Consider the following 20,932-nt stretch of genomic DNA (forward strand, 5'->3'; position numbering starts at 1 on the left):
CTTAAGGTTTAGGAACAAAATAAAAAATGGATTTCTTCAGGACATAGCTTCTACTTTCTCATCACTGTGTCAGGGTTTAAGAACAGGATTTAAAAAAATGGCTTCCTGCTCTTGGTCCTTCTTTTAAGTGACGCTTCTCAGGGTGATGACACTTCTCAAGGCTATGACTCTTGTCAGGGCTGTGACACTTCTCAGGGCCGGGTTTGCTGGCCCACCAAGCTGATGGGGCTGTAAACACTTCTTGGGGGCTGGTTCACCAACCCCCAAACTAAAGAGAGTTGTAACACTGCTTGAGGTCTCTGCAGGTTTGGACATTCCTGAGTTCTCATTGCCACTGTGTCCTCCTATCCGGATGCCATCGTGTCCCTGACTGCCATATGGATCCCAGTTGTCAGTGCAGTTTTATATATATATACACACATGAGTTGGAGATGTCAGTGATTCAGAAAATGTTAATCTGTATTACTTATTTGACCCTTAGATATGTCATATTTTATTTAGCCTTTTCTCTATTGGTGGATATTTAATTTATTTACAGACATTTTTAAAGCAGTTTTTAAAAAGCGACCATAGACAGCCTCGTGCATTTTATGGCACACGTGTTAGTATTTCTCTAAGGTGGTGAATGACAGGAAACGGCATGTAAGAGGTATTCACATAGTAAAATTTAATAGATGTCATAAATTGTCATCTAAAGGGGTCTTATAGGTGACAATTTGATATTATTAAAATTAGATTTCTGGCTAAAGTGGTGGATGAAAAATATGATATTATAAAATTTCATATGCCAGTGGAAAAAAGTGTAAATTGATACATCTGGTAATAAAAATGTTAGTCACTAATTAAATAAATATCCATATATCTTTGCCCTAAAAATCCTCAGAGTTATGTGACTCAGAAAAATGTTTGCAGATATTCCTTAGAATATATACCCAAGTATTTGCCTATCAACTTTACTCCTCAGCAAACAAAATTTCACATGACACGAATGTGTATAAATAATAGAAAACTTTGACTTGTATAAACAATGAAATACTATAGAGCAGTGAAAAAAATTACAACTACTTGCAACAAGGATGTTTCACAAATATATGTTGAACAAAATAAATACTCAAAAGAGAACACAGAAAATTTTCATATGAATTGTCAAAGCAGATAAAAAAATAAGCTGTGTTGTTAAGAGATTCATAAATAGTCTATCTTTTGAAGCATAGCACAAGATTATGCTTAAAAACTAGGGAAAAGGGTGTTTCTTTCAGGAAGAGACAGTTAAGGAGTTCCAGGATGCTGAAATATTTCTGACCGAGTTTGTTGACACTGGTTAGTTTTACAGCCTGCATAAAATTAAGCTTCACAGATATATTTGATTCCTGCTTTTGCATTTCAGAATAAAAGTTTCTATGTCATAAATATAATTTGCTTTACCTAATTGTTAATGAAATCAAAAGACTTTTGATCTACTCTCTTGATTCTTCCAGTAAATGGCCCTCCATACACTTTTGCTATTTTTCTATTCCGATATTTTTATTTTCCCGATTACTTAACAGTATCCTTCGTATATATGTTTGAAATATCTTCTCCTAGTCTGTGAAAAAAAGAGTAGTATGACTATTTAGACTTTAAATTTCATGCAATGCACCTTGAATCAAATTTGGATTACAATCAATAACTTCTAATGTAATGGAAAATAATTTTCCAAAGGGACTGATTTTTGAGTCTGGCTTAAAAAGGCAAAAGAGAGTAACATCTCAAGTGAGCATACTGAGTGCAGGATCTTGGAACAGAAAGAAAGGGCAATGATCAGTTGGAAACACCCAGATACACATTCCCTGGTGGGTGCATCCTCTGCCCCTGACAAACAGGGTGCTCTGACGGTGGGTGAGGTCAAGTGTGGGCAGCAGGAGGAAAAAAGTCTCTGCTCTGGCGAAGGATGGCTCAGCAAGAATTGCTAGGTGAAGCTCATCTTTCATTATTTTTGTCTTTCTTTAAATTTAAAGATGTGGAGTATAATTCAGGGTGAAGTATGCACACGTTCATCATGCAGGTCCCCTTGCAGATGAGGTGGCCCCCCCAGCAGTTTCCCTCCCCTGCCAATCCCACCCCCCCACCTGGCAGAAACTCACCTCTAGAAAGGGGCAGACCCTTTTGAAGACAACGCGGCTGTGGGTGCTGCGGAATTTTGGTCCTCCCACTTGTGCTCCTGATTCATTGGGGTTCGCTCTCGTGGAGGATTAAGTGCACTCATGGCTTCTGTTTTTATTTTTTTTTAATTTTTTACCTTTTGAGATGGAGTCTCACTCCATCGCCCAGGCTGGAGTGTTCACGGCTACCACAGCCTCCACCTGCTGGGCTCCAGCGATCCTTCCACCCCAGACTCCCAAGTAGCGGTGCAGGGGCCCGCCCTACAAGGGTCATGGGAAGTGTTGAAGGAGAGACGGATAGGCGACAAACGAAGATCATATACACGGACACCTGCTTCTTGAGCAGATGACAATTTAATGCTAGTTAACACAGAGCTTTTATACCATTCGTGAAGGGGCAAGACAAAGAAAATTCTTTCACATTCATATCTTTTAAAAGTTACCAGCTAGTGGTCTTAGTAGCGAACAAACCAAGATTCTCATAGGTCTTAGTAGCAAACAAACCAAGATTCCCATAGGCCTCCAGACAACATCTTATTCATAAAGCCAACAATGACACTCTCCGTCCAATGTCCCAAATTACAAATGTTTCAAGAAAGTTTCTTTAAGTGTATATTTCTTTATGTGTCAGGAATATTCTCATCTTAGGCTCTTATGTTCTATTCTCATCTTAGGCTCTTATGTTCTTCAGAGTCCTGTGATCACCTCCCTTGTCCAGATGTCCTCGTTATTTTTCTCTTATCTTGCAGTGCTTGTTTCTAAAGAGGACTCAAAAGAAACTTTTAGTAATGCTTCCCAGGCCCCTCAAGGTTGCTTTCTGTTTTAGCTGATCTTGTCATAAAAGTGTCTGATTATTATATTATGAGTTTAGTGAAAACCTACTCTATAAATGTTAACTTAGAATTTTAACTATAGTATTAAGTAAAAGCCTTAACATAATCTTTGTCCTAAGTTAGTGAAAACAGTGTTATAAATCACCTACAAACTCCTAGATAAGTGTTAGAACTTATAATGAATTTATAATGAACTTACTATAAACTTGTGTTTCTAAAAAATCTTATGTCTAAACACTAAACTGCATAATCCTAAATCAAATAAGGAGTGAATATACTTATATCATTTATTACTTCAGCAATATCTAATAACTTATAACCAAGTGAAAGAAAGCATTCTTGATGTGCTTCAGAGTTTAACCCTTGCATATGTTAGAAAAGGTCAAGTGGCATAGTGGGAAAAATGGAAAAATAAACCATGACATTTCCAGGTTAGCTGTGAGTACTTCACATAAACATGCCATTTTCTTCTTCCACGACTGCACAGAATTCTTCGGCGGTATCAAACAGCAAAGGTGAAAGACAGAAGGGCCTCAGCTTCCTGGGCTCGCCCTGCGGCCCGGGGTCTTCGGCTCACCTGGACCCTGTCAATCAGGTGGGCCTCCAAGGCTGGCTCCCAACATAGCGGGAACCACAGGCACACACCACCTCGCTCTGCTAATTTTAAAAAATTTATTGTAGAGAGGAGGTTGTCCAGGCTGGTCTCAAACTCCTGGGCTCAGGCTTGCCTCCGCCTCCCGAAGTGCTGGGATTACAGGCGTGAGCCACCACACCTGTCTAATTTGCCAAGTTGGCCAGGCTGGTCTCGAACCCGTGGGCTCAGGCAATGCACTCGCCTCGGCCTCCCAAAGTGCTGGGATGACAGGCAGAACCACCAAGCCATGGCTTTTAAAGACACTGGCAAGACACCCGTGGAGTCAGAGGTGATCTCGATCCACCAAATTGGGATCCCCTTCATCAGCCGCCAGGAGAAACCTCTGAAGAAAGTGTGTGCTGACCTGAGCAGAGGTGCAAAAAGGCAAAGAATCTCAAAGGGAAAGGACCGGTTTGCATGCCTACCAAGACTCGGAGGGTCACTCCTTGGGGTGAAGGCTCCAAGACATGGGATCACTTCTAGAGGAGAATCCACAATTGACAGCCCCTCCGAGACTGTCAAACGGATGACTTTCATCAGCCTTGAGCTGGGAGTTGAGGATGAGGTCACCATTGCTGATGCTTACGTATTTTAATAAATTGATTATACTTGTTAACCAAAAAAAAAAAAAAAAAAAAGATGTAGGCGAGGTAAAAAGAAAAAAAAAAAATGTCAACAATTATCCACAGAAGGGCCAGTATTTTAAGTACAGAGGATGAGATTCAAAATAAAATAAACAAATGAAAAAACTGCACAATACCATATGAAAGGCAGACCAATAAGATGTAGACTTCCCAATGAGTAGAATTGACATTATCAGAGGGATGCAAGAAGTTATTGCTTCCATCAAAAAAAGGAGGAAAGCTAAAAATAAGATCATTCAAATAAATGATGCATACATCTTGCAATAAAAAATAAATGACAGATCGCATATATATTAGCTAGCAAAAAAGGTTGAAATCAGCAGCCCACGAAAATAAGTGAGGTCAAATGAGCAGTACAAGTCCACTGCTCTGTGAACACCACTTTCTGCGTGCACTTCCAATTCGATTTCTTTCTTTCCCACTGTGCTTTTTCAGCTGCCTTGTGTGAATTCCATCAACAAGCGGCTTCCGTTTCCTCTGACTGCTGGGTGAAATCAGGTAAAGGGAAGGATTTGGATTCAAAGGAAGGCAGAGAGCAAGATCAGGGTATTTTCAACACTCACCTCCAGCCAGTGACTGGGTTTGTCCCTGAAAACTTAGGCTGTGGCTCCTGTCATGAGGACTACCCTCTCCTTCTGAAGGTCAGTAAACTTTCTCTGCCTTTAAAACTAGAGATTCTACCAACCTCCACGCTAACAAACCGTGGGCTCCTGCGGTCTCCCGGATCCTTTCTCACCCCTTCAACAGTTTTGTCAAGAGTCTCCAAACCCTCCCTGCATTAACCTCGTTTAATTTTGCCATCCATTTCTTGGTGTGACCCTAACAAATACATGGATCTCCTAGTTGGAGAAATGGATAGATAAAGAGTATTTTTTTTCCCTCATGTTCAAAGCTGGAAGGTAGGTATTGTCTATTAATAACGTGAAGCAACTGAAGTGACAGTTTGGGTTAGAGCCGCACCAGAGAGCTTCAGCTATTCGAAAATACAGGTTCATTTTTCTGACAGTTTGTTCTCTGCTGTCTGGGAGATTTACATTTTCCCTTCCTATGGAGAAGGTCACAGTATGATGGATTCAACATGAAAAATAAGTTTAAATTGTTTAAAGTGAGGATGTCCTAAATGATAATACTTATGAAGTCCTCTGTTTCGAAATTCCTCACTTAAGGTCAGTGGTTTAGAAATCCAGTCAAAATCTTATTCCCAAATGAATGCACAGATTGATATTAATACAATGTTAAGTATTCGAGATGTTCATCGATTCAGGTTTTGACAGGCTGCCTAGGGTCTTTGAGTAGCCGGCTTTCAGCAGCTCCTAGCTCTTCTTTTCTATTTCAAATCCGAAGAGGAAATAGAGACAGGAAAATACATGTAGGTGTCTTGCCCCTGGAAGCAAGCACAAATTGCATGGAAAGCTGACCCAAAAAATGGTAACAGGAAAAAGGTAGTAATAATCAATTAAAAAAAAAAAAAAAAAAAAAATATATATATATATATATATATATATATATATGTATGTATTTAGTCAGTGTCTCACTCTGAGGCCCAGGCTGGAGTGCAGTGGCATGCTCACAGCCACTGCAGCCTCGACCTTCCGGGCTCAGGTGATCCTCCTGCCTCAGCCTTCCAAGTACCTGGACCCAGGTGTGCACCACCACACACGGCGAACTTTTTGATTGATTGCAGAGACGAGGTCTCACCAAATTGCCCAGACTGATCTCATACCCCTGGGCTCAGGCAACTCTCTCACCTCCACCTCCCAAATTACAGGCGTGAGCCACCGAGCCCGGCTAAAAAATAAAGTTCTTAGACTTTGGTGTACCTAGAAGATTATCTGGTATTCTTAATGAAGTAAGGACCCGAATAAAGTTGTTTTTCAAATTCTCAATGTACCTGGGCCACACAACAGCTATCTGGTATGTCAGATGGAAAGAGTCTCTTCCACATCCACGTTTTGATGTTGTTAAACATTCATATAAAGAATATGGCAGAATGTTGATAAATTCTAACACATTTATTCTGATTAAGAGAATGGGAAAAATTTTGATTTACATTGATGGTTATAGGACTATCTAATATTGAATTTCAGAATTAGTGCAGAAGCAGAGACGAATGTATGCTTCCTCTGTGATTCCTAATGAGAAGGAAGAACAGAGGTATATGTTTTTACTGGTATTTTAACTTTAGATGGGTTTATAAAATTAACTTTTATATTCTCCTCTCCCCCATCAACAAATTGTTGTTAAGCACAGAATGTTCAAATCTCAAACTTTTGGGAAAATGGCATTGTATTTTTAATCTCAACAATATTTATAGTAGAGATTTAATTACTAGATCATTAAATAAATTTAATTTTCTTTGTCATGTATATCATGCCATGGACATTAACTTTTGAGGAATTAAATTCAATATTTTATTTTATTTTCTCATTAATACTATTTTATCATTAGTAGTCTTTTCAAAACAGAATCCTATATTTCCCTGACTTTCTAAATGTTTGATGACAGCAATCTCTTACCTTCATGTGATAGGGTATTTTGACTTTTGACTTTATGTTAAACTCTTGAGTCATGATTTTCCACAAAAATTATTAGCAGTGTTTTACTAATTGAGACAAACATGTTCAAAACTGTGAAATGCACAGATTTAACACTTATAATCCAATAAGTTTGGACGAAAGAAAACACATATATAATAAAAATCCTTTCAAACTACAGGCATGTTCCTCATCTTAAAATTCCCTTCATGCCTTTTCCATTTAAATCACATTTCCACATCACACGGGTAACCTGTTCTCACGTCCATAACCGTGGGTTTTCTTTTGCCTTCTTTGGAATGTCGTATCAATAGAACTATATACCAGGTACATTTTTGATCCTGGCCACTTTTGTCCGACTTAATATTTTATAGGCACTAAAACACTTTGTTACCCATATCACGAGTTGATTTGTTGTTGGTGGAGTTGTTATTGTTAGATATGCTAACTCTGAGCACTGTCATTGTCCCTTGTATAAATATATACAATTAAGGTATCCATTCATTTGTTTGAGTTGTTATAACTTTTAGGGTTTTAAGAATAAAATTCCCTTAATTGGATTTGAACAAATCTTTGAGCATAAGTTGTCATCTTTCTTTTGGATATGTAACTGAGAAGAGAGTTTCTGGGAATACATACTTCAAAATTTATAAGAAAACAGTAAACCGTTTTCTAGAGTGTTTGTCCAATTTTACACTTGTAAGATACAAAAGAATCCCAGTGGCTGCGTATACACAGCATTTGTCGTTGTCAGCCTTTTGCAATTTACTTTAAGAAATTCAATGGAATGTACCTTTATTGCCGTTGTAGCTTGTGTTTGTCTTTTCCTAATGAATAATGATCTCCAGTACCTGTCCACATATCCATTGTATGCTTTCTTTGGCAAAATATTTAAATCTCATGACTATCTGGGGAGAGGTTGTTAGATGTTTTATTACTGAGTTGTAGTATTCATTACTTTTTTGGATATATATTTGAAGTACATAACATTTGTATGTGTTACAAATAATTTCTCTCACTCTATGGCCTGTCTTTTAATTTTTTTTAACGCTCTGTCCTGATGATCAGAGCATTTTATTTTGAAGAACTCTTATTTATATGTATTTTCTTGTCATGACTGTGTTTTGTTTGTTTTCTCTAATGTTTGCCTACTTAAAGATATAAAATCATTCTCACATATAATTTTTACTATTAGTTTTTTTAAATTTAGGTTTGTGATGCATCTCAAATTGGATCCATTTTAAATTTGTATATGATGTGAGGTAAGAATTTAAGTTCATTCAATTTCTATAAGTTTATCTAATTCCAGTTTTTTGTTTTTTGTGGGGTTTTTTTGAGTTGGAGTCTCACTCTGTCACCCAGACTAGAGTGCAGTGGTGGCTCCAGGCCACCGCAGCCTCGACCTGCTGGGCTTCCACGATCCTTCCGCCTCAGCCTTCCAAGGAGCTGAACTACAGGTGTGCGCTATCACACCCGGCTAATTTTTTGTTTTATTGTAGAGATGAAGTCTCACCAAGTTGCCCAGGCGGGTCTCAAACCAGCGGGCTCAGGCAATCCACTCACCTCAGCCTTCCAAGGCACGGGATTACAGGCTGAGCCACTGAGCTCGGCTAATTCCAGTTTTTTTGTAAAAATATTTATCATCTATTATTATATTTCAAAATATATTCCTTAATTTGATTTTCATCAGCAATCATTTTCAAATAAAAGCAACTTTTTTTTTTTTATTCAATCATTATGCCTTTATTTACTTTTCTTCTCTTTTTGTAATGGTTAGTGCTTATGGTGATATGTTGAAGATCAATGGTGAGATGGACATTCCTGCTTTGTTCCTGATTTTATTTATTTATTTTTTAATGTTGCACTTTTAAATAGTATCATGACTCATTCTTTTCTTCTAGGTTGTGGAAATCCACCCACAGAGAACAAACCAAAGCTATTTATTCAGACTTTGTTAAAACAAGGGAATTAGCTACCATCGTTTGTGTTTTTTGCACACTCAAATTAAGGCAGAGGAAGAGAAACCTTATTAGAGAAGGAAAGTCTTCATGTATGCTCTGATTGCAGGCCATTTGTGAGGAGAAGCTGGTTGTGGGCTAAATAAACATGGGGAGGCAGACCGTCTTATGTGATCGGTTTAGGAACATATTTGACTTTCTTTGATGGGTCCTGAGTTGGTAGGGTGGGGCAAAAATAGAGACCTTGGCAGATATTGACCAAGTTATGACCATGTTGGCCTAGTTGATACAGAAGATGGAGTTTGGTTTTTCTGGCTGGTTGATATAGAAGTTATGGGTCAGAGTTTTAGCCTCATGTGTGGTCTATGTGGTTGAATAACTCCCTCCTCCCCCGCCTTAACCCTTCCCATACTTCACCACTGACTTTGCTATTATTGGCTTCTGAGAGATTGACCAATCCCATTCATGAATGCCTGGATATCCACATCTTTACTACTTGAAAACTGTTTAGTGTGTTGTTCTCCATGTTCACTCATATTATGAAATCTCGACCTTTTTGTAGTTGTATAGTAATGGGACTTTTCTGATGAGAAAACTCCTATAAAAATGAAGTGTAAGATTCTGAATAGAATGCAATGGACCAGCGTCATGACCGCTAAGACACAAACAAGAACAACTTACAGTTCTTGAAAAATGCTTTGGAACTGAAAAACCCATCTGTCCAACTTAAGTCAAGAGAACAAATCTTATAGGTCCTGAGGATCTAAGACAGCCAAGTAGCTTATTCCTTAAGACAATATATAACTTATTCTACCTTGCTGTATCCGTTGTGTTTATTGGTTTTGTCTTTATTTTTCTTATATTTTATGATGCGTTGACATCTTGGTGCCTTATGGATCTCAGAAAAGCATGCTTCCCTCAGGGTTAGCCAATTATTAAATTAGTAAACAACTTGGGTGTTTTTGATACACAAACCAACTCATCAGATATCTACACTCTCACCTGACTCCTTTTGTGTGACTTCAGTGGGCTGGGACATTCCCCTGCCTGCTCTCCTCACTCCAGAGCTAGGAACCAGGTAACTAGGGACCTCCCTTATAGCCTAGAGTCCACTAAAATCATTCACACTACCCAATCATAAACCTCTCAGCTGCTTATCCTGACTTTTTCATTCCTTCTGAGGAAAATCTTGACATGACAAAGGCTCCGACTAATGATTTCACCTTGTTCCTTCTATCGCCTGACTGATCCCGTATGACTCCATGCATGACATGCTGTGTGTCCATTTCCAAGGTTTATGTGTATCAAGATTTTTTTTCCTTCATGAATGTCATTTCTGGGGCTCTCTGCCTCCTCATACCTAAATAAAGACAAAATCCTCGGATAGGAGACCCAAATTTCGCCCGTTTGTTAACCACTTATGTACCTAATCCTGAATTTTACCCACATTTTAAAAATTAAAGAAATAAATTTAACAGAACAAACACAAAAAAGTGTTTTGTTCATTTATCCAGACACACCAAAAAATAATAGCAATGGCTTAGATGTTACCAAAATTTTCTAGCAAGAAATCTAGAGTAAAGAGATTGCTTATCACTATTCAGGCCAATGAGTTGAGATTGATCTATTTAGATCTAAGGTGAAAGTGATATCATCATAACATCTGCCAGAGTTAGTGGTAAGCGTCTGACAGTCTTTTCTATTCTATGATTCCTACCATTGGGAATATTGTTCTACCTGTTCACAGAAGCAATGAGTCAGAAATTCTCTCAGATGCTCAGATAATCACAGGTATCTTCATTTTGGAGCTTGTATCTGGGCCAATTTTTTATTTTTTAAACTTTTTTAGGAAAGCGGGATTTATTAAGAGGACAGAAAAAGCTCCCAGAGCAGGTGGTGACATGAAGGGTTTGCCCCCAGATTTGTAATCCTGGTGATTTATAGAATTGGGGTCACTATAATGAGATATGTCATGAAAAGTCTTAAAACTTTTCGTTCGTAAAAGATATACAGTGCTAGTTTGAGACAAACAGAACCAAACATCCTGATTACAAAGAAAGTAATATACAGAAAGAAGCCATAAAAATCCAAGAATTATTCAAGACATGAGTTGGGAACTAAAGCATTTATTGGCTTTAGAGATCCATTTCTGGATCTCTACTAATCTCTTCCAGGTTGCAAGTATTTTGTCCCACCATCTAACAATTGTTACCAAATTTGATCTATTTTTTTGAGTCAGATTCTCACTCTGTAGCTTAGGCAGGAGTACAGTGGCATGCCTATAGCCATCACAGCCTCGACCTGCTAGGCTCAGGTGATCCTTTTGCCTCAGTTTTCCAAGTAGCTGGAACTACAGGCACATGCCACCATGCCTTTTTTTTTTCTTTTTTAATTATTATTTATTGTATAGACGAGGTCTCACTGAGTTGCCCACACTGATCTTGAACCCTGTGCTCAGGCAATCCTCTCACCTCCACCTCCCAAAGTGCTGGGATTACAGACCTGAGCCACCATGCCTGATCTGAATTTAAATTGCAATTTCCTCAGGTCCGATTAATAGAATGTAACAGTCACTTGTTTGTAATTTTAGAATACAGGGGTACTAGTAATGGCACACTTATATTTGTTCAAAGTCATTTGTCCATGTTGGTGCATATAGAAGTGTCATTAGTTGTAATTCATTATAGTCTTACTTGATGAAACTAGACTTGGCCAGAGGTTTTTATCATGGAAGTCCGGTGATGGATGGCATAGCCAGCAGTTAGTAAGATTCACTGCTATGGCTACTGTTTGGGCAATGTAAGGACAAATAAGAATGAGAATATTCTGATATAATAATTACAATACAGAGTAAAGAGAAAAATGATAACTATGGGTAGATGTAAAACAGGTGTCTATAGAAAATTAGAGTACTAATGATTTTAAGTGAAGAGAAAGCAAGCCATAAATTCAGTAAGATTACTGATCCACTTAGAGTTGGAACTGTTTACTATTAGATTTCACCAATGTGTTTCAGAGGTCTTATGTGAACGCTCTACTTCCAAAGATCAACTGCTTTGAGAGGATATTTGAGTAGCTTAAGTTTGAGTTTCCTCTTTGAAATTCCTTCCAACTTAAAAAAAAAGTAGTGCTGCTTTGGTTGTGAAACAGGCACCCAACCACTGACTCCCTGGTTTCACTGATGCATTTGCTGACAATAGTAACTGGCAATGTCCCTGGCAAAGAGATAATTAGGTTCAAATGCAGGCTTTTTTCTGTCTCTTTCAATGAACTGAATTCCCTGAATGAAAATAAGAAAATGATTATACAAGAGGAATTGGGAGCATGGCTTTAACCTGCTTGGTGACAGCACTGGGCTAGCACACAGGCCCCTTGCTCTAGTTCGCCATGTCTGCATCTCTGCAGTATCAGAGATAAAATCCCTAGGCATGTGGCTATTCCAGTTACCAATTCATAGGGATATCAAAGATGTGACCCAAGGGCGTGAACCACATCACCAAAAGTGGTAGTGGGAATTTCTTTGGCCAAGGGGACTCAAGAGTTACTGAAAATTTTGTAATCTTAATTTAGAATGTCATTGATTTCTTTACCTTTTCCAGAAGATTTTGGGTAGTGAGGACAATGCAGTTTTTGAGTGATCATACTTCTAATGGTTAAGTCCAATAGACAAAAAGAGATTATAAATATTAGTTAGAGGATGCTTCTTCCTGTTCTGAATATGTCTTTCCCTTGGTCACCCATTAGCATAACGCTCATGTCCCATTTTCCCCATTCACTCACTCTGTCTCAGCAAAATGGAATAGCTACCTACTCAGAGTGTTTGAAATAATAACTTGGGGATTCATAATTCAGATTCATTCTCATCTTCTGCTCCTTGGAGGTTCACAGGAAGCGCCCACTTTGTTTTTATAGAAACATTGCATTACCTGTTAAGAGTCTTGTTCTGGTTCAATGTTGCTTTTGTCTGGATAACGGCATCTATGTAACAATGAAATTCAAGTTCAGAAAGCTGATTCATGTTCAGATATAAATCAAGTTCTACAGAATCTGCTTCAGTCACAACATTTATTTTGCTTTCTCCCTTCTTGGGAGAAACTTATAATACCCCTAACTTATGTTTTTCATAATCTGTTCATATACATATTAAAGTATTTTAAGAACTAATATGCATAAGCACTAATCAGTTTCTTCATACAAAATTATATTTATCTTCTGATATGCTTATATACAATTATTTCTTAATATCTAACTTTACTTTGTACCTTTTTATGTCTTGGTTTGCTCAGGCTGCCATAACAAAATACCATCAACTGAGTAGCTTAAACAACATAAATTTATTTCTCATAGTTCTAGAGACCAAGAAATCCAAGATTAGAATGCCAGTGTGATAAGTTTCTGGTGAGAGTTCTAATCCTGGCTTGCAAACAGCTATCTTCTTGCTATGTGCCTATGAGAGAGAGAGAGAGAGAGAGAGAGAGAAAACGAGGGAGAGAGAGAAAGAAAGAAAGAAAAAGAGCCGAGCTTGGTGGCTCAGCCTGTAATCCTGTGACTTTGGGAGGTTGAGGTGAGTGGATTGCCTGAGCCCGCGGGTTCGAGACCCGCCTGGGCAGTGAGACCTCATCTCTACAATAAATCAAAAACTCAGCCGGTGTGGTAGCGCATGCCTGTAATTCTGGCTACTTGGAAGGCTGAGGTGGAAGAATCGCCAGAGCCCAGCAGGTTGAGGCTGCGGTGGCCGCTCTCCAGTCTGGGTGACAGAGTGAGACTCCAACTCAAAAAAAAAAAAAAAAGAAAGAGAGAGAGAGAGAAAGACATAAAGAAAAAAGAGAGAGAAAGAAAGAGAGAGAAAGAAAAAGAGAGAAAGAAAGACAGAGAGAAAAAAGAAAAAGAGAGAAAGAAAGAAGGAGAGAGAGAAAGAGGGAGAGAGAGAGAAAAAGAAAGAAAGAAAGACAAAGAGAGAAAAAAGAAAAAGAGAGAGAGAAAGAGAGAAACAAAGAAAAAGAGAGAGAGAACGAAAGAGAAAGAAAGAAAGAGAGAAAGAAAGAAAAAGAGAGAGAGAAAGAGAAAAAGAGAGAGAGAATGAAAGAAAGAGAAAGAAAGAGAGAAAGAAAGAAAGAAAAAGAGAGAGAGAAAGAAGAAAGAAAGAAAGAAAGAAAGAGATAGAGAAAGAGAGAGAGAATGCAAAAGAGCTAGAGAGAGAGCGCACACGTGGATGCATGCACGTTCAGGAGCATGTGCAAACTCTCTAATGTCTCCTCTTAGAAGTTCACTAATTCCATCATGAGGATTCATCCTCATGGCCTCATCTAAACCTTATTAGCTCCCAAAAGCTACATTTCCAAATACTTTTATACTGGTGTTAAGGGCTTCAAAATATAAATTTTGTCATACAGTATTGAAATTAATGATATTTACGACTTCTGGCAAGATGGCGATGGGGCAGTTTGCTCCATGAGATCCTCCACGAAAGAGAACACCAATAAAGACTCTTGGTTTCCCCTGGGGTATGCAGGTCTCATCGTTGCCAGCTGGCCCTTCACACACTGCTGGGTGCCACCTCAGCCACCGCCTCAATCGCTGCCACCATCACCCTACTCCTGCCTGAAGCAATCCACCGTTCCCGGACCCATGAAGACCCCCCCCACGCATTGTACTACTGAAACTGCCTCCGTGGCTGCCACTGCCACACCCCACCCCTCATCCGGAGCCAGGCTCATGGAGCTCCTCCCATGCACTGCTGAAATGGTGGCTGCCATTGCCACTATCGTGGCCTGCTCCCTCCTGCCCTGGGCGGTCTCCGACTTCCACCCAGTGTGGCCCGAGTACCTCAGTGCTAAGTTGGCCTGATTGGCTGGAGCCCCAAGACCATCTCCACCCACCTCGGCCTATCTACCAGCTTGGCATCCAAGGTAACAACATCAACATAGGTGGGCAGAAGCCCCTCTCCCCATGCCAGATAGACAGTCCAGATCTGAGTGGCAGATTTGGCAGGCAGCCCAGATCTGGACCACTCTCCACAACAGGCCAGGGGCAACAGACCCTAACTCCAAACAACTCTTCCGGTCTGCAATGAGAGCTAGAAATCAGAGGTGAAGGGACATTGGACTTAAAGGAAAAGTCTCAGGGTATGCTTGATTTCTTTGTTTTAATTTTTTTTAATTGTCTGTTTGTCTTACCCACCTTTTTTTCCTTTTCTCTCTCTTCTTACTGTTATCAACAACGTTTTCATACTTGCTTTGGTTCTGTTAGTTTAATAACTTTATTCTATTCTATTTTAAATTTTTTTCCCTTTAGATCCCAAGTTTGTATAGGTGAATAGGACACCAATAAGAAGGTTGGTTATCTTGTATGTCTGTATGATTGTACCCTTTTGTTTTTCATATGTTTGTTGGTTTGTTGTTGTTCTTTTTTTTCTTTTTATTTGTATCTGTCTTTGTGTCTCTTTTCATTTGTTAGTTGGTATGTTTGTCTGTTTTCCCCCTTACTCTTCTCTCTCTCCACCTCCCTCTTCACCCCACTCCCTGTTCTATTCTTTTCCCTTTTCTTACCTCATTTTGCTTTCAGGGAGTAAACATATATAACCCCACTGCATGGACAGATTACAAGGCAGTAGGAAGTGGGTTCCAGATTATTTGTATATCTGTTGGTGGATACTGGGATCTGCAGATAGATTTTGAATCACAACTTCCCCCTCAAATAAATCTCAAAACTGCAAAAGGATCACCCCCAACCTACAGTCCAGCTCCAGAATTGAACAAAGCCGGAGGGTATACATAAGGAAGAATAGAAGATTGAACAAACAGAAGTAAAAGCAACCCCTCCATCCCTGAACAAAAGAATTAAAGAAGATGGGAAGAGGGGAAGGGAAAAGTAGGGAGGAAAATTTACACAAATGAATAAAGCCCAAAAGAAGAATATAGGTCTCACACAGACACCTGGGAGGTCAGACACTAAGAAAACAGACATCGGAATGCAAACAATGAAGAGTTACCAGAATGACTGGTCACATACGACAAACCCAGACATCAAGTCATTAATAGAGAGAATAAAAAGAATTGAGGAGAGATAAGAGGAAAATAGGAAGGAGATGATAACTGAAATAACAGCAGTGAAGAATACTGTGATTGAAATAAATAACAAACTAATAAGCATGGAAAGCAGAATTAGCCAAGCAGAAAACAGAATCTCAGAGCTTGAAGACCAAACTACAGAACTAACCCAAACTGTCAAATACATAGAAAAGAAGCTTAAAAAGACAAAACAAAACCTTCAAGAGATTAATGTTTACTTCAAGAGACTGAACCTAAGAGTAATTGGACTTCCTGAGGCAGAAAGAGAGACAGAGACCACCCTGGAACCAACATTCCATAAAATTATTCAAGAAAACTTCCCTCTTCTCATCAGTGATGCAAAAATTCAAACAGATTCAGAGAACCCTTGCAAGACAACAAATGAGAAGACCAACTCCCAGACACATAATAATTTGCCTAAACTGAGCAGGCATAAAAGAAAAAGTCCTAAAGGCAGCAAGAGAAAAAGGTCAGACTACCTACCAGGGAAGACCAATTAGAATAGCAGCAGATTTATCACAGAAACACTTCAGGCTAGGAGACCTTGGAGCCCAACCTTCAAAGTTCTCAGAGGTAAACAATTCCAACCAAGAATAACCTATCCAGGCAAGCTAAGCTTCATCAGTGAGGGAGAATTAAAATTTTTTCCCAGACCTTCAGTCCCTAAGAACTTATACTGCCTACAGACCACCTCTACAAGAAACACCTAAGAAAGTATTAAACACAGAAGAAAAGGAGAAAAGAATAACAATGTTCTTCACAAGAGTATAGGGAAAAGATGGAAAACACACATGAATCAACCCCAAAACCAAAGAAAAGACAACAAATAAACATAAACAACAACTTTTTAAGAACTTCATGACAGGGATAAACCCCCACATTTCAATAATTAGCCTGAATGTGAATGGACTAAAAGCACCACTGAAAAGACACAAATGGTGGACTGGATAAGAAACCATGACCTCATTATTTGCTGCATGCAGGAGACTCATGTCACTACAAGGGATGCACACAGACCTAAAGTTAAAGGATGGAAAATGAGTTTCCAGGCAAATGGATCACAAAAGAAGGCAGGAGTTGAAGTATTAATATCAGACGAAACAACCTTTAAGCTATCAAAAATTTTAAAAGATGCAAAAGGGCACTACATAATAATAAAATGTTCAATCCATCAATAAGAAATATCCATTCTAAATATATATAAACCCAACACAGGAGCACGAACATTTATAAAACAACTACTAAATAAACTTAAAAAAGATATTAACTCCAACGTTATTATAGCAGGGTACTTAACTACCCCACTGACAGCCCTAGGTAGGTCATCAAGGCAAAAAATCAATGAGGAGATCCAGAACTTAAACTTGACACCTGACCAAATGGATTTAGTAGATACCTACAGATTATTCCACCCAACAACCACAGAATATACATTCTACACATCTCCACATGAAACATACTCCAAGATTGATCACATTCTTGGCCATAAATCAAGCATAAAAAAAATTCCATGAGGTTGAAATCTTGCCATGCACATTCTCAGACCACAGTGAAATAAAAATAAATATCAAAACCAACAAAATTTCCCCAAAGTCCACAAACACATAGACACTAAACAGCATGATATTGAACAACAACTGGGTCAACAGTGAAATCGAAGAAGAAACCGAAAGATTCCTGGAAATAAATTAAAATGGAGAAACATCTTTCAAAATTCTCTGGGTGCCCTGAAATCAGCTTTAAGAGGGAGATTTATATCTCTATGAGCACACATCAAGAAAATGGAAAGATCACAAGTAGAGAGCCTAAGAAATCACCAAAGGGAGCTAGAAAGAGAAGGTCACCAAAATCCCAACTTTAGCAGAGGAATCCAAATCACAAAAATAAGAGCCCAAATATGGGACATAGAGGACAAAAATATCATAGAAAACATCAACAAAGCAAAAGCTTGTTCTTTGAAAGAATTAACAGGATTGATGGAGCCCTAGACAGAATGACCAAGAAAAAGAGATCCAAAGCCCAAATAAACACATTCAGAATACAAAAGATCAAGTCACAACTGACCCTGAAGAAATGGAAAAGATTATCAGAGATTACTATGTATACCTATATGGAAAGAAACTCGATAACCTAGATGAAATGGAGAACTTTCTGACATCACACAAACTCCCCAGGCTAAAACAAGAAGACATTGAGACGCTAAATAGACCCATAAAAACCTAAGAAATTGACTCTGTCATACGAAAACTATCTACAGGAAACATACAAACAAACAAAAAAACCCTCTGGACTGGATGGCTTTCCAACAGAATTCTACAAAATGTGCAAGGAGGAGCTGATACCAATCCTATTGAAAGTATTCCAGATAATTGAGAAAGGCGGAATTCTCCCCAAATCATTTTATGAAGCTAACATTACACTTATACCCAAACGGGGTAAAGATCCAACAAAAAAAGAGAACTGCAGGCAATATCCCTTATGAACATAGATGCAAAAATCCTCAACAAGATTCTAGCAAATTGGATCCAAAAACACATCTCAAATATCATCCACCATGACCAAGTAGGCTTAATCCCCAGAATGTAGGACTGGTTCAACACTCACAAGACCATAAATGTAATTAAATAAATCAACAAATGTAAAAACAAGAACCACATGATTATCTCATTAGATGCAGAAAAAGCTTTTGATAAAATCCAACATCCCTTCTTGATAAAAACCCTCAAACACCTAGTTATAGAAGGAACATACCTCAGAATGGTAAGTGCCATCTGCAATAAACCCACAGATAACATATTGCTAAATGGACAGAAACTAGAATCATTTCTCCTGAAAACTGGAACACAACAAGGCTACCCACTCTCACCCCTTTTGTTCAATATTGTGTTGGAAGTCCTAGCTCAGGCAATTAAACAAGAGAAGGAAATCAGGAGTATCCAGATAGGAAAAGAGGAAGGCAAGTTATCCCTCTTTGCTGATGATATGATCCTATACCTTGAAAATCCAAGCGAATCTGTCAAAAACCTGCTTACACTGATAAGGGACTTTGGGAATGTCTAAATGTGAAAACAATAGTTTATAAATTATAATAGTCCCCCTTATCAGCAGGGGATACATTTCCAGACCCCCACTGGATGCCTGAAACCAGATATAGAACCGAACCTGATGGCTGTCAAAATAAATGTGCAAAAGACAGTTGCATTCCTTTATACAAACAAGAAGCAGGCAGAGATCCAAATAAAAAGCACAATTCCATTAACAATAGCCACCAAAAAATGAAATACCGCTGCATCTTCCTAACAAGAGAAGTGAAAGACCTCTACAATGAAAATTACAAAACACTGCTCAAAGAAATCTGAGAAGACACCAACAAATGGAAAAATGCTCGTGGATAGGAAGAATCAACATTGTTAAGATGTCCATCCTATCAAAGGCAATCTACAGATTCAGTGCAATACCCATTAAGCTACCAACATCATTCTTGTCAGACCTGGAAATGACAATACAGAAATTCATATAGAAACATAAACAACCACAAATGGCTAAAATAATCCTTAGCAAAAGAAACAAAGCACAAAGTATTACACTTCTAGGCTTCAAACTTTATTATAAGGCTACAGTAATCAAACCAACCTGGTATTGGTACAAGAACAGGCACATAGACCAATGGAACAGGATAGAGATTCCAGAAGCAAAGCCTCAATTCCTCAACCAACTCATCTTTGACAAAGCCTCCAACAACAACCACTGGGGAGAGGAGAACCTATTCAGTAAATGGTGCTAGAAAAACTGGCTGACCACAGGCAGAAGATTGAAACAGGACCTCTACCTATCACCACACAAAAATTAACTCTAAATGGTTGAAAGACCTGAATGTAAACCCTCAAACAATAAGAATCTTAGAAAATGCAGGAGACACCCTTATGAAAATTGGAACTGGGAACCAATTCCTATTCAGAACCCTAAAGGCCAATACCTTAGGAAAAAAAATAGACAAGTGGGACCTCATCAAATTAACGAGCTTCTCCAAAACAAAAGAAACCATCAAGAGAGCAGGGAGACAGTCCACAGAATGGGAAAATATATTTGCCAACTGTTTTTCTGACAAAGGCCTAACATCTAGGATCTACAAGGAACTCAAATGCGCTGAAAGGAAAAAAACAAACAGCCCCATTAAAAAGTGTGCAAAAGACATGAATAGACACTTTTCAAAAGAAGATATACGGGCAGCCAACAGACACATGAAAAGGTGCTCAGCCTCACTCATCATCAGAGAAATGCAAATCAAACCCACATTGAGATACCACCTAACCTTAGTAAGAATGGCCATCATTAATAAAACAAACAACAACAGATGCTGGTGAGGATATGGAGAAAAAGGAACACTTCTATACTGCTGGTGCAGCCTCTTTGGAAGACAGTGTGTGATTCCTGAAAGAACTAGAGACTGACCTTCCTTATGACCCAGCAATTCCTCTATTGGGAATATACCTGGAGGAACTCAAATCATTCTACCAAAAAGAAACCTGCACACGTATGTTTGTTGCAGCTCTATTCACAATAGCAAAAACATGGAATCAACCATGTTGCCCATTGAAGCTGGATGGTATAAAAAATGTGGTACATATACACGATGGAATATTATGCAATCATAAAGAAGGAAAAATATATGGACTTTGCAGCAAATTGGATGGATTTGGAGTCGATCATACTCAGTGTTTTATCACAGAAACAAAGAACAGAGTTCCATATGCTCCCACTCTTTAACAGACCTTGAACAATCATAATGCTATAAGAAAGTGAGTGGCAGTAGTGGGAAACTGTCAGGGGAGGGGAGATTGTGGGATTAGCAGTTGAGGGAAACTGCTAGGGGAGGGAGGGGCATACCTCATCAACAAGGGTACCTGCATGATCAATGTCTATATACCTAACTCTGAAATGTACTCCACATCTTTATAATAAAAATTAAAATAAAAAAATTAATTAATGATTTGCTTTTTTTTTTCCTTCCAACTCGTCTGAGTCTCTTGTAGATCCTGGATGTTAGGCCTTTGTCAGATATACAGTTAGAAAACAGCTCAGTTAAAAAGTGGGCAAAAAATATGATCAGACACTTCT

At 38.6% G+C, this 20,932-nt stretch overlaps 1 pseudogene; it reads left to right on the forward strand.

Annotated features, from left to right (window-relative positions):
• The first annotated feature begins 3,855 nt into the window (after positions 1 to 3,855).
• LOC110596420 lies at positions 3,856 to 4,203 on the forward strand (annotated as a pseudogene).
• Positions 4,204 to 20,932: the final 16,729 nt, after the last annotated feature.

This window comes from Carlito syrichta, unplaced genomic scaffold, assembly GCF_000164805.1.
Source record: "Carlito syrichta isolate Samal-C Ts95f unplaced genomic scaffold, Tarsius_syrichta-2.0.1 Scaffold309011, whole genome shotgun sequence".
Taxonomy (NCBI): Eukaryota; Metazoa; Chordata; class Mammalia; order Primates; family Tarsiidae; genus Carlito; species Carlito syrichta.